Raw genomic sequence first — 6,612 nt, 5'->3', positions numbered from 1 at the left:
GTCATCATTGCTCATTCGTTGTTGATCTATGACGTCAGCTAAATGACCTACTTCCCGCAAACTTGCAAGTACGGTTTAAACATATGTTTTTCTTCAGATAGTTATACACATTATACTAAAAAATGGTACTTGAGCAAGACTGCGCTCGATGTTTCCCAGTCGAAAAAAACCACGGAAAACACCCATATTTTGCCACAAAACATCAATTTATAAAAAACGGCAATCTTCATGACGTCATTTCTACATTATGACGTCTCTGGTGATAACTTTTTACACCCTTATTTTCAATATGATTTAAACTATATCTTTCACCTTATTTTTAAAGCTCTTTAAAAAACTTTGATTTTTGGGGCAAAAACGCATGTTACCGCGATTTGTCCTTTCTATACTACATCTTTAGATAATGATTACCCTGACATTTTCTATAGGTTCAAATAAGCATATGACCAAACACTTGGAAAAAGAACTATGATTCGATACATTTTTATAATAAGAGAGTCATTCTGGTTAAATTGAACATATTCTTTGGTGCTACTTTAGAATCTTAAAGAACATTATATGTTTGATTTAGACTTTTAATACTGCGAATTTTAAAGTAAAATATAATTTATAAGATTGCAGTAAATTAACTGACAGCACACAACAGCAGAGGGGGATCGGGGAGGGGGTTAAGCATCGGGATTTAACAGTATTTTTAAAACAAATAACGGTTTTAGAATTTTGAATGTAGTTGTTAAGCGGACGCACTTAGCAGTCTTAAAAATGGTACATGTATGTGGCCAAGGTGCATGCAGCGAAGAGGGTATTGGTATATGGATGATCTTTTACTTCACCTTATTGCAAGTCATTAACAACTTACAGAGGCAGCATATATTGAAATACCAAAACGACATCACTTTCGGTTATGTTTTTAATTAAGTGGTTATGGAAAAGAACCCTTAAGTTAAAAAAACATGCAACATTGTATGTCTAAGGTCTGATAAATGAAGAATTAATATACAATGTATGATGTTGTTTTTCTTTTATCAATAAAGCAAGTCTATTTAAAATCATTTTCCCGATTTGCACAATATATGTGACGTTGTCATCGTGTCGTCTCAAACAGCTGTGGCAGTATTGAATATCAAACTTAGAAGTTTTGATTACTTTTAAATATATCTTTTTTATTTTTTAATTCAAAACAGCTGCAAGACGCGCCCATTTGCAAATAGACAGTTTATTTAAAAAAAATTGATAACTGCATAAAACAGAATATACGATATTACCCATTAGCTCACAAAAAGGGAATATAATAAAAGTTCAAATTGATAATATTGTGAATTATGTTAACAGTGTCACAAACAGAATATATTCAACCTGTACAACCTGATTATATCTGCCAATCACTCTTCATTAAAAATTCAGATTCTTTTTAGAATACTTTTATTTGTTGTATTTTTAACGAATCTTATTTCTAGTCGCGAAGTTTTCTCTAAACTGATGAGAGCTTGGATATATTTTCACGTGATTTAAACCTTGTAAAGTTATACTTTAAATTTCTTCATACACCTAATTTCTATTGTACTAATGCACACCCAATCTATTCAATTTATACCTTGAAAGGCCAGGACCACCAAAAAAGACCAATTCGCTGTTACTGGATTTAATCATCGATGTTGCTTTACGCCATCTTTAAAAGTGAATGGTTTTTGATCCGCGGTGCAGTACAAAAACCCTTGACTGAACAGGCAGATCACATGCAGGTCAACAGGTGCGCCATCTAGTGATAACACCTTTTTACATTTGTTATCTTTTGTTCAAATCAATCAGAAACTGCGCATTGAGCAGTACACTGTAAAACTACTTTTTTCAACCACGTCAAACTCTGTCTATTTGAAAAAGAGTTAATTAGAGCGGAGCAGATCAACTACTCAATGGACTTCGGAAGAAGGCATCAAACAAGACAATAAAAAAAAACAATTCACACTAATCAATACCACTCATTTTTCATCTTCGCTAGCCAAGGGTTTCTGATCCGCACCGCTTCTTCGTGAGAAGCGGTGCGGATCAGAAACCCTTGGCTAGCGAAGATGCTCATTTTTAGTCAAAGTTCTTATTAAAGTCACTTATTAAACCCTCTAATTATTTAAATTTCATAATAATATCTTATTTGACATAGTTTATTTGGCACCTAAATAGAATATATGTAGCAGAGTCTTCGGATTTGAGGTAACAAAAAATAGCTCCCCCCAAAATAGAAGCAATCCTCTTAAACAAAATAGTATGTTTTCATAAATGAATGGTATTTGATTATATCGGTAATCGACGAATAAAACGTTATTCACCAATCACTGGTATGTTCGTGCACACACACTCTCACCCCCCTCACTCCCCCCCCCCCCCCCACACACACACACAGATTCTTTCCTTGTGTTTTTGACAAACTAAAAAGAATATTCTACAAAATTTAATTTAAAGTTGATATGTTAACGACTACAACTTATCGATTGAAAATGTTTTTTAGATGATTGAAACAGTTCCTTATAAAACTATATGTAAATTGAACTAAACGAGATAAGGGACAAACAACTGCTTTGGTGAAATGATTCTTCTGTTCTTGCTCTTTTTTTTAAAATTCAGACAGATATCAAATTAATTAAAAAATAAAAACAAATGTACAACTTACATTCATGTAATTTGGCTCAGACAATGCAATGACTTGATATCTCCTGAACTTGTACCCAACTTGTGAATAACATTCTATGAAAAATTAAACAACGTATGAGATATGAAAAAAAAGCTGCAGGTCTGTAGCTTTTGGTCTAAAAAAATTCGGATGGACAAACTAGGAACTACAGTGCCTTCAATAGTCAAAAACTGCAATTTACAGCGCACAAAAAATTGCGCTAGATTTGGACTGATTATTTTTTACAAACACATTCTGTACAAATATTTGATAAAAAAATATCCTCCGACATTTATACAGATGTAGACACCTCACTTGCCTGTGATATTCTTTTAAACACCATAACCAGCCCCATAAAGTGAAGTGGTGCTGTGGTAGATGTGAAAAATGGCGGCTCTCGATCTCGACGTAAATATAAATATAGGTGTGTTGGCATGTTAAAGAGAAAGAATGAGGCAAGTAATGTGACCATATTCGTAGTAAATTGCATGACAAATGTAATGGTACTAATTGTTTACACCGAATTTTTGTGGAGATAAGGTTAGTCAGTCAAAAATCAGCGCAATGTTTTGTGCGCCGTAAATTAAAGTGTGTTTTTTTTTTTTTACTTCGGGAGGCACTGTAGCTTCCTGGTCGTCCATCCGAATTTTTTCAGACCGGGAGTTACAGACCTGCAAAAAAAGTATTACATGTTTATTGCTGTACACTTCATAACATATATTAATTTGAAACATGAACAATATTATTATTAAACTTAATCAAAAACGGGAGAAATTCTCTCAGAAAATATTTAATAATTCCTTGAAAAAGACGCATACTGATTCTACATTCTAGTAAACTCCTTAACATCCAAACGCCAGTACTTTGCCCAAACTATCGCTAATGATAGTAACCATTTTAAATATCACACCATTACAAGCTTTCGGTCACCCTCTATACATACCTCCATCGAGCATTTACGAACTTTACAGATTTGCTATGTCCTACATTCTTCGCAAGATCCGGGGTGTAAGGTAGCCAATTTAAAAAGGTGCGAGCATTGAATATATTGACTGGTTGTTCGATGATATCGTAACTTTGTTGTTGTACTGTAGAACAATTAACGACAATAACTTGTATGAAACAGAAACTACAAAATTTTAGTTCACGTTTAACAAATTGTTTATATTAGATATAGCATGCAGTTTTAAAGGTCTTACCTATAGTACTTTTATCAATTGTATATGGGATGATAGTTTTTGGCCATTTATTTGCTGTTTTTGCAAAATTTCTCTTTCCCCTGCCCATCTGATAAAAATGTACATGTCATGATATCAATAAAATATTGGTTTTTAAGGTCTTCCGTTTCCAACGGAAGACCTTATAGTGATTGTTAGGTTTTTTCTTTCTTTCTTTCTTATTAAGGTCTTCCGTTTCCAACGGAAGACCTTATAGTGATTGTTAGGTTTTTTCTTTTTAAGGTCTTCCGTTTCCAACGGAAGACCTTATAGTGATTGTAATGTTTCTTATTATTAAGGTCTTCCGTTTCCAACGGAAGACCTTATAGAGATTGTAATGTTTTTTATTATTATTTTTTTCCCATTTTTTGTCCACAAGATATCTCAGAGATGGCTGGATCGATTTGCTTCAAGTTTTCAGGAGTGATAGAAAATGATCGTATCTCGAGGCGTTTTTTTCATTTTTTCAAAATCGACTTCCTGTCGTCTGTTTCCTGTCCCGAGACAAAAAGCTTGTCACATCGAGATCTCAGAAACGATAAAGATTTGAACATCCAAACTTTGAGGGATGATAGACCTATAGTTGTAGATGTGTTTAAACACTTTTGTTTTGTTCGTTGTAACTTCCGGTCGTCACCGGAAACTCTTCAAAATTTTTTGTTTTTACGTATTTAATTTATTTTCCATGGAATAAAAATATTAGTATAGATCCTAACATATGTCATCTACGCAATGTTAAATAAACAAAAAAGTTCTACTTCCGGTGAGATATCTCGATTATCTAAGGAAGCTTTTTTAAAACATATTTTGTACCCGCAAGTTCTCAGGTACTGTACGTGATCAAGACACAAAACTTTCACTAATCATAGACATTTGATTGAAGATGTGTTTAAACAGTTTCATTTTGTCGTCCGTCACTTCCGGTCCACAGCGGAAGAGTTCAAACAAATCAAACTGTTTATCTGTTAAACTGTTTTTATTTTGATAGTTTTAGCTACTTTGATGAATAATAATGAAAAATAGGAAATTAAACAAGATACAAAAAATTTAAATTTCATGAAGCACTTCCGTTTGTCCGTTTCCTGTCCCGAGACAAAAAACCTTATATCGAAGAGATCTCAAAAACGGTAACGACTTCAACAACCAAACTTTGTAGGATTATAGACCTGTGTATGGACACGTGTTAACACTATTTTGTTTTAACCGGCGTAACTTCCGGTCGTCACAGGAAGTACACCAAATTCAGATTTTTAAAAAATATGTTGGTTATTTAGCATGGAAGTAACAGTTTAGTTACAAAAATACAGGAGGTCAGCCACACATGGTAAAAAAACCAAAAAAAGTTCTACTTCCGGTGAGACATCTCAAATATCTCAGGTAGCCTTCTTTTAAAAAAACAAACTACCCCCAAGATCTCAGAAACAGTGAGAGATCAAGACACAAAACTTGTATGGATAATGGACATTTGAATGAACATGTGTTGAACGGGTTCCATTTGGTCGTACGTCACTTCCGGTTTTCAATCGAAGTGTTCAAGCAATAAAAATTTTTTGTTTTGTTTTAACATTAGAATTTTTTTAACATTTTACTCAATATGATGAACAATAACGTATCATAGGTAAATGTACTAAAATACGTATTTTCAATTTCTTAATCACTTCCGTTCGTTCGTTTCCGGTCCCAGGACAAAAACCTTTTCTCAACGAGATATTATAACTAACAAAAACTTGAACATCCAAACTTTGAGAAAAGACAAGGCAATGTATAAAGATATGTTTACTATGTTTTGTATGATCCGGCGTGACTTCCGGTCGTCACAGAAAGTACTAAAAAAATGACGTTTTGTCTTTTTGTTTTGTTTATTTCTTGGGAATTCCTTTACAGTATAAATTATATCCGTTTTCTGTTTACAAGAGAAATGGATCTTTTGTACAGATTTATATGTGAGGAACGGAAGACCTTTTTGTTGCTATAGCAACAAGAGTCTAGTTATTATTCTTATTTTTTTCCACGTTTTTCTCGGAGATGACTGGATAGATTTTCTTGAAATTTTCAGGAATAATAGGAAATGATAAAGTCTAGGAAGGATTTTTTTATTTTTTCAAAATTCATTTCTGGTCGTCCGTTTCCTGTCCCGCGACGAAAAAGCTTGTCACCTCGAGATCTCAAAAACGGTAAAGACTTGAACAACCAAACTTTGTGGGATGATAGACCTGTGTATGTAGATGTGTTTAAACTATTTTGTTTTGTTCGTCGTAACTTCCGGTCGTCACCGGAAGCACTTCAAAAATAGTAATTTTACGCATTTAATTCATTTTTCATAAATTAGATATATAAGTATAAATCTATACATAGGTTATCTATGCAATGTTAAATCAACAAAAAAATTCTACTTCCGGTGAGATATCTCAATCATCTCAGGTAGCTCTTTTAATACAGATTTTGTACCCGCGAGATCTCAGAAACTATAAGTGATCAAGACACCAAACTTTAACAGATGATAGACATTTGATTGAAGATGTGTTTATTTGGTGTCATTTTGCCTTCCGTCACTTCCGGTCCACACCGGAAGAGTTCAAACAAATCGAGCCGTTTATTAGTTTAACTGTTTCCCTTTGGCATTTTTAGCTAGATAAATGAAAAATAATGTACAAAAGGCAAGTATAAAAGAAATATTTCATACAATTTACATTGAGCACCTCCGCATGTCCGTTTCCTGTCCCGGGACCA

General features: G+C 33.5%; 1 long non-coding RNA gene across 1 annotated transcript; it reads right to left on the bottom strand.

The window, feature by feature from the left end:
* Positions 1-2,635: 2,635 nt before the first annotated feature.
* Positions 2,636-3,955, bottom strand: LOC136270552 (uncharacterized). Its single transcript, XR_010708330.1, has 3 exons — positions 3,865-3,955; positions 3,609-3,753; positions 2,636-2,739 (listed from the first exon to the last, which is right to left on the bottom strand). It is a non-coding gene; the product is annotated as an uncharacterized lncRNA (long non-coding RNA).
* Between the last annotated feature and the right edge of the window lie 2,657 nt (positions 3,956-6,612).

This window comes from Magallana gigas, chromosome 8, assembly GCF_963853765.1.
Source record: "Magallana gigas chromosome 8, xbMagGiga1.1, whole genome shotgun sequence".
Lineage (NCBI taxonomy): Eukaryota > Metazoa > Mollusca > Bivalvia > Ostreida > Ostreidae > Magallana > Magallana gigas.
This window is presented reverse-complemented; position numbering and strand designations above follow the sequence as displayed.